Below are 13,689 nucleotides of genomic sequence, written 5' to 3'. Positions count from 1 at the left end.
TTTAACGTGCCTTGAATACGCACTAGAGGTGACGTGGAATCATACGCAATAGCGCCCCAAACCATGATGCCGCGTTGTCTAGCGGTAGGGCGCTCCACAGTTACTGCCGGATTTGATCTTTCTCCACGCCGACGCCACACTCGTCTGCGGTGACTATCACTGACAGAAGAGAAGCGTGACTCATCGGAGAACACGACGTTCCGCCATTCCCTCATCCAAGTCGCTCTAGCCCGGCACCATGCCAGGCGTGCACGTCTATGCTGTGGAGTCAATGGTAGTCTTCTGAGCGGACGCCGGGAGTGCAGGCCTCCTTCAACCAATCGACGGGAAATTGTTCTGGTCGACATTGGAACAGCCAGGGTGTCTTGCACATGCTGAAGAATGGCGGTTGACGTGGCGTGCGGGGCTGCCACCGCTTGGAGGCGGATGCGCCGATCCTCGCGTGCTGACGTTACTCGGGATGCGCCTGGACCCCTCGCACGTGCCACATGTCCTTGCGCCAACCATCTTCACCACAGGCGCTGCACCGTGGACACATCCCTATGGATATCGGCTGCGATTTGACGAAGCGACCAACCTGCCCTTCTCAGCCCGATCACCATACCCCTCGTAAAGTCGTCTGTCTGCTGGAAATGCCTCCGTTGACGGCGGCCTGGCATTCTTAGCTATACACGTGTCCTGTGGCACACGACAACACGTTCTACAATGACTGTCGGCTGAGAAATCACGGTACGAATTGGGCCATTCGCCAACGCCGTGTCCCATTTATCGTTCGCTACGTGCGCAGCACAGCGGCGCATTTCACATCATGAACATACCTCTGTGACGTCAGTCTACCCTGCAATTGGCATAAAGTTCTGACCACTCCTTCTTGGTGTTGCACTTGCTCTGTCAGTGTATTTGAATGTGTTAATAATATCCGTGTTGTATTTTAACTTTTCGTTTGTATATCAGCTGAAGATGTCCACAAGGTGGGCGGAACATGTCCTGAATTAGCGTATTTTATGCTGACTTGAAGGATATAACAACTACCAGTATTGTAAAATGGTTTTTTTATTAAGAAGCTTAAGCATTATAGAAGGAAAGGGTCATATTATATTTCAATGATATAATTGTTTGGACCACGGAGCGAGTTGGCCGTGCGTCTAGATTCGCGGGACTGTGAGTTTTTATTCTGGAGATAGTGAGTTCGAACCCCACTGTCGGAAGCCCTATAGATGATTTTCCGTGGGTTCCATTTTCACGCCAGGCAAATGTTGGGGCTGTACCATAATTAAGGCCACGGCCCATTCCTTCCAATTCTTAGACTTTTCCTATCCCATCGTCACCACAAGACCTATCTATGTCGGTGCGACGTAAACTAACTTATAAAGAACACATATTTGATCATCATATTCCTAACCTAGAATGGGACCTCTTAATGACAAATATTACTATTATTTATCGATACGGCCACCTGTGGGCCACACTTACACAATCTTCCTTCTGTCACGCATACTGATACCCTTCTCTTTACACTCTCGCCAATGATTTTTGAGTCTTTGACTTTTTCCTGTTCGTTCTTCCACCGAGATGTTCTGTGGCTTCGCATGTTACTCTTCAGACGCATCCCTCATTCCCGCAAACTTCTACCTAAATGGTGATCTTTCACTTATATCCTCCTCCTTATTACCTATTGCTTTCAAGTCGCTGTGCACCTGTGTAAGATATCCCGGTTGTTTCTTACACTTTTTCTGCAGAACCTGTACCCTGTTGGCCAATCTCTCAGGGTTCATTCTTTTGATATGCCCATAAAACGTCAGTCTCCTTTTCTTCAACACAGTCGTGATTCCTTCTACTGTCTTGTAGAGCTCCAAATTCGATCTTAACCGGAATGTGTTAGGGTCACTCGCCGACTTTCTTGGGCCTAAGCTTTTTCGTAAGAATCTTCTGTCTTTTTTTTTTTTTTCAAGGACTGGTTCAGCCATCCTCGTCAAGGTTTCCGCTCCATAAAGGCACACCGTTTTCTATTGCTCCTTTTGACTTTAGATATGCCTTAAATCAGTTCCTCCGGAAGAGGTCTATAAATCACAACATATTTCTCATAAACAATGTATGTCCTAAAATTGTGGTATTGCTAAGAACATATTCTGTGGTTAAGGAGGTGAATGCTGCTTGGTAAATTATCACTTTTTCTGTCAAGAAATACTCTAGAAGTATAGTTCATAGCGTATTCACTATTTTAAGAATGCGTCTACCTTCATTCTTCCTCTCACTAAGGCAAATAAAGACACCAAAAATAAGGCGAGGTAAAACAAGCATTTCCGAGGGCACCGATGCTCTCGTAAGGTGTTGATCCAATAATCCATGCACGCTCAAGCATACAAACCAGACAGGCTTGTTAAAATTCCGGGGAGCATTATTTCACGTGATAGCATCCATATTTCCAAACAGGTGACTAAAAAGTGTATCATTACGGTAAGAAAAACCTTTCAACAAAAATTAAAGTAAAGAAAGAAATACTAGTATTTAAAAATATCTGTCACTTTTTAGATTAATCCCACTTTCCTCCATGCCATCGGTTTAGTAACTTACAGACATTTTATAATTAAGAGGAAGTGATGCCTGGGTGAGGGAATAATGATCAAAATGAGATTTCGTTCTTAGTAATTGATGTGCTGAGTTATCACACAATGATTATTCCTGTCTCAAACCGAACCCTTGTGCCCAAACGGACCAAGAAACTTGACTTAACTTGAAACTTGTTGTGACTTTCCATTGAATTATTGAATTATGAATGTCTCTATGTATATGTCACACCTTATAATATTAGTCTTCCATAAATCGTGCACTCAAGGAAAATTCGTCTATATGAATAACTAGCAAATGTACCCGTGCTTCGCTACGGTATTCTACATTGTATACGGATATCGACGTAAATACTGTGCGTGCAGCAAATGAGATTGTTTTAAAATTGCATGTCTCTTAGCCTTATCCGAGAAATAGCATGGGGAGGTCCACATACGTTGTTTCCAATGTAAAGTGAGGGTTGCGGAGTTGTGATGATAACGCCAGGCTCACTTGCCTACTGCCATTCACAATCGAGTTGGCAAGTTTACATTATAATTGCAGGCCCCAATGCCTACTGCGCGGTCACAATCGATTTGGGGAGTTTTAGTTACAATGGCAGACCCATTTCCTACTTTCAGACAGGTTACAGTTGAGGAGTTTTTATTATAATACCAGGCAACTTCCCTACCACCAGTCAAAATTGAGTTGTGCAGTTATCATTATAATGACAGTCCCTTTTTACTGCTGCTAGCCAGCTTACTGCCAGTCACACAGAATTAGTGAGTTTCCATGAAAATAGCAGGCCACAATGCCTAATGCTAGTCAAATTTTAGATTGGAACATTTGTTTATAATGGCGGGCACCCTGGCCTAGAGCCAAACACAATAGAGTAGGGGACTTTCGAACAAAACTGCATGATCCCTTGCCTTCTGCAAGACAAATCGAAAAGTGAATTATTCATTAAAATGGTAGGCCCTCCTTACTAATGCCAGTTACACAGGAGTTGGAGAAGGACCCCATTCCTACTGCCAGCAGTCAAAGTCGGTGTAGGGAGTACTGATTACAATAGCAGACACATCCTTTCTCGATCTCTACAAATCGACATCAATGAATATATATACAGATGGACATACGAAAGTATATGAATGTTTACAATATTGCAGACCTTCATTTACAGATTAACTGCTGCTAAACGGTACGTCATATCGACAAAGGATTGTACCGTAAGGCGCAGTATTTAGCGATCTAAATGGCTGGTCCTATGATATTTTCTCGCATCTAATCTATTCATGGGTCAGATTGAATCAAAAACGTTGAATAGGTTGAAATTTGTGTAAGAATATCTTACATTTCCATTACTTTTCGGATAATTATGTGGCATAGCATTTGGCTCACATATGGGTACTGGGTGGGCCAATGTTCGTGTAGAGTTTGATCATACTATCTTTCCTGTAAGTGATTGAAATTATGCACATGAGAAGAAAAGGTTTAGAAATTAATTTCCATTAAGGCAGGTAGATTTCCATAAAGTTTGGTTGTGTGTATTTAGAGGGAGTGCAAAATCACGGTTTCGGTTTCGTATAAACCCCCAATTAGTTCAGGGATTTAGAAACAATATTTGCCCTAAAACCTCCCCAAAGGACAGGTGGATTCTAAATATGAAGTTTGGTGGAAATATATCCAGTAGTTTTCAAGTTAGAGAAAGACAAACAGACCAACAAACAAAGAAACAAACAAACAAACTAACTAACTAACAGACACCAAGGAAACCTACCCCTGGACAGATGGATGCTATATATAAAATTTCGGATTTGTACCGAAAAACGGTCCGTTAATGATATATCCCTTACTAAATCCTGTTATCGAAATGATGCACATGAGAAAAAAAGGTTTAGAAATTCATTTTCATTAAGGCAGGTTGATTTCCATTAAGTTCGGTTGTGTATACCTTGAGGGAGTGCAAAATCACGGTTTCGGTTTCGTAAAAATCCCCACTCAGTTCAGGGATTTAGAAACGATATTTGAGCTAAAACCTACCCAAGGAGAGGTGGATTCTAAATATGAAGTTTGGTGGAAACATATCCAGTAGTTTTCAAGTTATAGAAGGACAGACAAACAGACAAACAGACAAACAGACAAACAGACAAACAGACACCAAAGATAAAAATGATGCAGATGGTCATTATTACACCTGAAACGGATAACTGTACGGAAATTTCGCCAAAATCAATGTACAGACACACGGTCGTTACGCTTTTATTTTTTGCGCTAAAACCTACCCAAGGACAGGTGGATTCTAAATATGAAGTTTGGTGGAAATATATCCAGTAGTTTTCAAGTTATAGAAGGACAGACAAACAGACAAACAGACAAACGGACACCAAAGCTAAAAATGATGCAGATGGTCATAATTACAGGTGAAACGGATAACTGTACGGAAATTTCGCCAAAATAATCAATGTACAGAATCACGGTCGTTACGATTTAATTTATATAGATGACGGATAAGCATGAGCACGTTGAAAAGTGCAGACTTCCACTTCGAGATTCATATCTCCTAAACGGTTTATGATATTAAGAAACGGTTTGCGCCATCAGACGCCTCATTTATCGCTCTACATGTTTGTTTCTAAACCATTTCCTTGTATCTCCCATATTAAGGGGGTAAATTGAGATCAAATTTTGAATAGGGTGAAATTTGGGTGCATTTTTAACATTTTACATTACTTTTTGCCTACTTATGTATAAGCTAGAATCATGAAATTTCATACACATAAGTCCCTTAATCGTGCCAATGTGCGCACACAACGTGATGATCCTATCATTCTTATAAGTGTGTCAAACAATGAAATATACTTGTAAAAATCACCAAATTTACGAACAATCCAGAAATACGGCCAAATTTAACGTATAAGGGAGAGAGATACGACAAAATGTCACAGGACCAAAGTTGTAGATCACTCCGAATTGAAGCGACATTGTGCCATCCGTTTTGTGATACGACTTACCGTTTAGCCAAAAAATAGCTCAAAAGGAATGTCTGCACAGTCATTAAAATTGCCTCCATATTTCGATATCTTTGGGGGGTAAAAAGTGAAAAATTTGAACATCTTGGAATTTTCCCGTCGGTTAGGGACCAAAAGCTATAATTTCACCAAATTTCAATTGTCTACTTCGTCTGGCAGGTTGTGCCGCCATTTTGATTTGGGGGGATAGAAGATAAAAATGAGGAAATTCTCGAAAATGTTTAAGCCCACGAAACCTATAGGTTATCGTTTTGGATATACTATACGACTGTGTTCTTATGCTGAGCCCAAAATTTGAGCCCCCCCCAGCGTGCCCCCTTCAGGGAATTTTGAGAATTTCCGATTTTTCTAGGGATCCTGGGGTCATCAGTTTCCTCCGTACAAAGTTTCAAATTTCTGAGATTTCTGGAAGTGCCTCATTAATTCACGTCTTTTTTCATTTTTAAATATTTATATATACATCGCTCCAGCCCGACTTGCTTTTATATATATAGAAAAAGCAAAGTCTTCTCTGTACAAGTCATGAAGGCCCTTGTAGGGGTGGAAGGTAAAGGCTTCCACTATCCGTAACCTCGGCACATGGTGGGCTAAAGTGGTTAGCTTTACGCCCGGCCGCCTTTGCCCCCAGGAACTAACCTGGTACTCATTCTTGGTGTAGGCTGAGTGAATCTCAGGGCTATATGCACCTCCGGAAGTGGAAATCTTATTTCTTACATTTTACGACTTCCTGACAGGGATTCGAACCCACGTCCTTCCGGGCGAACCGAGCACGCCATTACCGCCTCCGCCATGCAGCCCTTCGTCTATATGAATATAATTGTAAAATCCCCAGATATCATTCGTTCCATGTACATTGCTCCCCATTTACCCGGTCTAACTTAGGAAGCATACGAGAGACCCCAAGGTGGACCGATCGTTTGCTAGCGAGCCTAATTTTAGAGACATTTAAAGGACAGGGGATGGCGACAGTACAAAGAAATACTTTAAAAATTTGAAATTGCGAAAATAAATATACCTTCTATAAATTCACATTGCTGGATTTTTGCTGACGCTGACATAACTGGAATATTCTATAAAAGAATAAATAATAAAAATTAGCCTTACCTTCTGGCTGCGCAAAAATTAAATAAATGGAAGAACTCCTTACTACGCTTGGATACATGATCCATCCTAATAATATATTCATTGCGATATCTTTAATCATAATACAAGGTGAATTATTTCAAACAAAAAGTATTAAATGTGACAGTGCACGTGGTTGATGACGATGCTATCCATAAATCTAATTTGTATACTATATCAGAGAAAAACACGCGACTCTCTCATCATCCTTACTATTTTTTTAATGAAGGTAGACTCTCAAGTAGCACCATTTTTATTATCAATGAGCATTAATATTTCAGCTATAAATTCTTGAACATTTATTATATGAATTTTAGAGTCGAGTGTGGCTTTAAATAAGACTGGCTAAACGTTATTTACCGGACGAGTTGGCCGTGCGCGTAGAGGCGTGCGGCTGTGAGCTTGCATCCGGGAGATAGTAGGTTCGAATCCCACCATCGGCAGCCCTGCAGATGGTTTTCCGTGGTTTCCTATTTTCACACAGGCAAATGCTCGGGCTGTACCTTAATTAAGGCCACGGCCGCTTCCTTCCGACTCCTAGGCCTTTCCTATCCCATCGTCGCCAAAAGACATGTCTGTGTCGGTGCGACGTAAAGCCCCTAGCAACAAAAAAGTTATTTACCTTTTACATTGCAATTCTTTACTTTCCATTCACTTGCTCTCTTAGAAAATGAATTGATATTATTCATTTCAAACTAATTTATAACTGAATTCTGTCACTAATCTTTGTCTCAATAATTAAGCAACAATCCACAATAAACGAACGAAAGCACTGACAACGCTGGAATAATCTGGTCCACCGTTATGAACACGTGGTCAGATTAGGAACCACACTTTAAATAAATGACACAGAAAGATATTTCCACTGAACTCGATAGCTGCAGTCACTTAAGTGCAGCCAGTATCCAGTATTCAGGAGATAGTGGGTTCGAAACCCACTGTCGGCAGCCCTGAAGATGGTTTTCCGTGGTTTGCCATTTTCACACCAGGCAAATGCTGAGGCTGTACCTGAATTAAGGCCACGGCCGCTTCCTTCCCATTATTTGCCATTTCCTGCCCCATCGTCCCCATAAGACATGTTTGTGTCGGTGCGACGTAAAGAAACTTGCAATATATATCTAACTACATTCACATTCATTCCATGCACTCAAGATGCTCGACATTTATTTACATAGATTCGAATCCTTGGTTTTATTTTTATTTATGACTTCTCTGGGGAAAAGGAGGTTGGATTGAGCCGACTGACGATCTTCTATTAAATTCTATACTTTCAACACTTGACGTAACTTTAGACTGAACATGAATTATCACTTAATCGAACCTTAGTCTGACATTACGACGACGATATATTCCAAAATCATTTGATTATTCAGAAGACTGGGTAGAAACAATAACAATAACAATAACCTGGGTTAACATTGACTCTACTCTAACACGTGGTCATCGAATGCCGATAAACTATTATTATTATTATTATTATTATTATTATTATTATTATTATTATTATTATTATTATTATTAATTCTTAAGCCTACCATAAATGTCCGAAATAAATATTTTTGGATGATGACACAATTTTCAATATCGCGTGGCAATGCAGTGAATGAAACACAGCCTAGAATTTATACCACACTCTTTCATGAGATTCAGAAAGGATTCATTAAATTCTCATTTATCCGGGAGCGTAATGATAATTAAAGTCTGATTTTTAGAAATTAACACTAGGGTAGTTACATTTCAGAAGACAAACTACTGTACTTCTAGTATAATAGAACCCAATACACACATGTTCACTCTCAAATCTACCTGTACTTGGGTAAGAATGAAGTAAGAAAATATCTCAGAACTACTCATAACTAACAGAACTACAATATTCTGCTGAAGAAGGTCGTTAAAATTTTCTAAATAGATGGACAGATAACATTACACAATTGTACTTAACCCGCGAGTGGTAGCTATATGAGATTTTTTCTCATATTGTATTGTGAGTTTACTTCTCAGTGATGCAAGGGAGGTGACTGTTCCCTCATCTAGCTGAGTTGAAAACTGTTTTGAGTAAGGCGATTCATATTTGAAAGGTAAACATACCCTCCTCTAGTCGGTACAGGATTCGTTGAGGTTGTGCGCCCTATGTGAGAGTTTCTCTCATAGTGCGACCAGTAGTTTAGTGTTATATTGAAGTCAAGAGGGAAACTTTATCCTTTTGTAGACATTAGTGTTGGGTGGCCGATGACCTCGATGTTAGGCGCGCGGCTGAGAGCTTGCATCCGAGAGATAGTAGGTTCGAATCCCACTATCGGCAGCCCTGAAGATGGTTTTCCGTGGTTTCCCATTTTCACACCAGGCAAATGCTCGGGCTGTACCTTAATTAAGGCCACGGCCGCTACCTTCCAACTCCCAGGCCTTTCCTATACCATCGTCGCCATAAGACCTATCTGTGTCGGTGCGACGTAAAGCCCCTAGCAAAAAAAAAGATGTTAGGCCCCTTTAAACAACAAACAGTATCAGACATTATTATTTGACTTAAGTCGCACGCGAAATGTTTTCCATTTTTCAGTTACTGATAAATAAGTCTTCAAAAATTATGAGTCGAGGATGATTTTTTTTTTTTTTTTTTTTTTTTTGCTAGTTGCTTTACGTCGCACCGACACAGATAGGTCATATGGCGACGATGGGACAGGGAAGGGCTAGGAGTGGGAAGGAAGCGACCGTGGCCTTAATTAAGGTACAGCCCCAGCATTTGCCTGGTGTGAAAATGGGAAACCACGGAAAACCAATTTCAGGGCTGCCGACAGTGGAGTTCGAGCCTACTATCTCCCGAATACTGGATACTGGCCGCACTTTAACGACTGCAGATATCGAGCTCGGTTGAGGACGAATTCTGAGTAATAAGCGCTGTTACAGATCCAGCTAACTCAAATATAAGAGAGAACACCCATTGAACTTTATTCTTGCATTTGTATTGCGACTGTCAGAAAGTTTTATATTAATAACAATGCTATTGGTTTTACGTTCCAATAACTACTTTTTACGGTTTTCGTAGTTGCCGAGGTGCCGGAATGTTGTCCCCCAGGATTTCTTTTACATGCCAGTACATCTACGACTGACGTAACTGAGCACCTTCAAATACCATCGGACTGAGCCAGGGGCGAACCTGCCGTGTTGGGCTCAGAGAGCCAGCGCCTTAACCGTGTGAGCCATTCAGCCCGGAACTCTTGTGAATATTACGCACTAGCATGTGACTGAACTAATGACTCATTTCCATTGAGTAGTAATTTGTTTCTAAAAATAGGCTAATAATTTCAATTTTTAAATCTAAAATGTATAACGCAGACTATGCCTGTAATTTCAGTAATTGATTACACTCTTACGCCATACAAAATTGTTGCAGATATATTTATTTCAAGCGAAGTTTAATGTGAGAGAAAGTCTCACGTGCGACCACTCGCGCTGCAATACGGCTAGCGACCACTCGCGGGTTAAATTTTATGACGATACTCGATTCCCGTCTACGGTCTGCTAGGTTCCTTTGCCCCTCGTGTCATTCCTTCGATGCTGGCGACGCTTACAGGTTTAGTGCCACATGTTCGTAGCTGATGATGAATCCCACGTTGACTGAAGTGGTCCCCTTGGAATTACAGACGGCATTGTAATGCTGGTACTGTCTTTCGATCCTGGGTCTGTAGTTCTCTTCCGAATGAAGTGAGTATAAGTTGAAACTGACAAAAGAGAATTGCGAAATATCCGAGCCAGATCAGAATAAATATTTCACGTTTCACATGAAATTTAACTCGGCTCTCCGATGAATACTTCAAGAATGTCTGGAAGAAAAAGGGAAGGTTTAGACAGTGTCACTGGGGTTAAATATCTTTGAGGTTGAAGGTGTGGCTTTTAGAAATATTACGATTGGCGTATTTACTACACAGATGCTTCCCATAATTGGTTCACTTGCTTCACAAGTTCAGCACACACACTTTACTGCATAGGGTGAAAAGGCAAAGAAAACAAAATGACTTCAGCTCATCTCAACACCTGGCTGAATGACTCGGAATCTGTCACCAAAAATATCTCTTGAAAATAACACATATCTTAGGAATGACACTGGCTATTAGAAACCACATAATTATTTACGCGGAAAGCACAATTTTGACGGGGACAACATGAATAACGTTCTAGGGGGTCCGCTGTCTGTAAATTCGTTTTGTTTTGCCAGTGTTCAAGATATTTATCCGATTTACGTCTACTCAAGACCGTATCAGTGGTTTTTAGTGTTCTTGTATGTTTGCCCGTCTGTCTGTTTGTCCGTCTGTTCCACCATCACGGCGAAACGGCTGGATAGATCTTGACAAAACATAGAGAGTATACTCATCCAGGGCAAGGTTTATATATGCGTATGGTTTAATAATCGCTGAATATAATGGGTGGTTATAGGGAAACCACAACACTTTTCTTCCATTTTCTCTTATACTATTGATTTTCTATAAAATCTGTGGACTACATGCGAAACGTCCCTTATACGTTACGTTCCTTTGTTATGTGCATGATTTCGCTTGGTCACTGGTCACTCTTTCTTTGAGGGAATATTCCTCACCGCCACATGGACTGTAAGGAGCCTCGTGACCAGGCGAGGTGTATAAACTGCGAGGGGAATCATGCGGCCTCATTCCCTGGATGCCCATTCATCAAGGAGGCCATACGGTCCCACTACAGGCACGCCAGGCATCTCCGTCAATCAAGTCATCCACCACCACATCTCTACCACTCTATTCCCCCATCTCTTCTCCCCCCCCCCCTCATCTACCCAGCAATGAAAACCCTGCACTACGCTATCTTCTTCTAAACCTTCTCTCCCCTCATCTCTCACCCAACCACCAGCCATGCCCCGCCGACAACTCATAGTCCCTTAGCCCACCAAGTTGTTATCGCCTCGCCTCCATCAACTTGCCGCCTTCGTCTTCTTGTAATCACTTCGCTTTTAACATCTTTTGTCTTCTGCTTTGCCACCTAGCACTAGATTTTAGTTGATTTTCAACAGTGAAGCGAAGAGGGGGTTGTCACCTCTGACGTGGTGAACTTGTTTCGTCACGAGAGATCGCTTTCTCCCCCGCTATGTGTACGTCGTGCTGGTGCTGTAGCGAGTGTTTTGCAGTCTCTAATGAAACCGATGAGTAGAGAGGCCTTCTGTTCGCCTCGGGGCTTTCAGCTAAGAGATATCAACAAAAAAATCTTATTCTTATGCCATAACCTCATTGGATGTCAGCTGTCATCAGGGCAATCTGATTCTTGTTCTCAAGAACTCGGAAAAGAATGGGGGTACTCAGGTCATAATATTCTCGTAGACTCCGTAACCAAGATATTCGCCATCTTCCTCTACGTCTCCTTGCTTCAATTTCCCTTGTAAAATAAGCTGAAGGAGATTAAATTTATAATCTCGAATGGTATGGCCAAATTACTAAAGCATCTTCTTTCTGATGTTGTGAATGAGATCTCTAGCTTCTTTGTTCAGGCATTGGAGTACTTCAGATTTACGTATTCTGTCAACCCATGATATTCTGATTTAGCGTCGGTAACACCACATCTGAAAGGACTGAACTTTTTTGGTGATGTTCGCTGTTAGGGTCCACGTCTCGGCACCATAAGGTAAGAGAGACAACACATAACACCGCGGTAAACGGAGACGGAAATTGATCCTAAAATCCCTGTTACAAAGAAATTTTGCTCATTATCTTGAATGCAGTCCTTACCTCTTCAATTCAGGTCCTAATTTCAAAAGCATTGTTCCAGCTGTGATGTAGTACGCGGCCGTACTGCGCTGGATTTGCTCCAAGAATGTGCAAGCTATTGTCAAGTTAACAGATTGAATGACATGTCTGTAAAAATGGGAAACCATGGAAAATCATATTCAGGGCTGGCAACAGCGGGGTCCGAACTCACTATCTTCCGAATGCAAGGGCACCATTACTGTATCACTCGATGACATCCTACCGAGATCAGACTGATGATGCTGGTTACAATAGTTTATACTCTTTAAAATAAGTTAATGAACATTATTGTTGTACGTGTCTATTCCCAATTTTTCTCGATTTTAAAACTGTCATGTTTTTGCAACGTTTACGGACCAAATACGGTTCCGGAACTATGGGCTTGTTCTACGTCAAAATGTAACAGCTGGTCTGGAATGACTGATGGGGAATAGTTACAAACTGCAATTTTGTAGGTTGTTTGTTATCAGCATGAGAGCCTACGTGTCTCAGGCGGCCACGCACCAGACTCTCGCCGTTGGTTTCCGTGGTTCAAATCCCGGTTCACTCAGTGTGAAATTTGTAGTGAACAATACGGAGGCGTGACAGGTTTTTTTTCTCCGGGTACTCCGGTATTCTATGCCACATTTTATTTCAGAAACACTCGCCAATATCATTTCATTTCATCTGCCAGTCGTAAATCATTGTACCAGAGAAGTGTGACAGGCTTCGGCAGCCGACACAATTCCTATTCTCTCCGCTATATGGCATTCATTCCATTCCCGGTCGAATAACTAGGAACAGGCTGTGGAATTACATTTTAATTATCATCATGGTGGTACAGGTTTTCATAATTTCATATTATAAGCCAAATTATATTTTGAACTAAAATGTATTTGTATGAAGGTGGAATAATTTATTGACGAGAGGAGCTATTATTTCCGTTCTTGAATATCATACTCCGACATTATTGTTCTTAATGTGTACGGATCATTTACTAGAAGAAAAATATATATCAAGCTAAAATTCATGTACACCGAAATCTCACACCGAGCTCGATAGTTGCAGTCGCTTAAAGTGCGGCCAGTATCCAGTATTCGGGAGATAGTGGGTTCGAACCCCACTGTCGGCAGCCCTGAAGATGATTATTCGTAGTTCCCCATTTTTACACCAGGCAAATGCTGGGACTGTACCTTAAACATTAATTAAGGCCACGGACGCTTCCTTTCCATTCCTAGGCCTTTCCTGTC

Source organism: Anabrus simplex, chromosome 1 (assembly GCF_040414725.1).
Source record: "Anabrus simplex isolate iqAnaSimp1 chromosome 1, ASM4041472v1, whole genome shotgun sequence".
Taxonomy (NCBI): Eukaryota; Metazoa; Arthropoda; class Insecta; order Orthoptera; family Tettigoniidae; genus Anabrus; species Anabrus simplex.
This window is presented reverse-complemented; position numbering follows the sequence as displayed.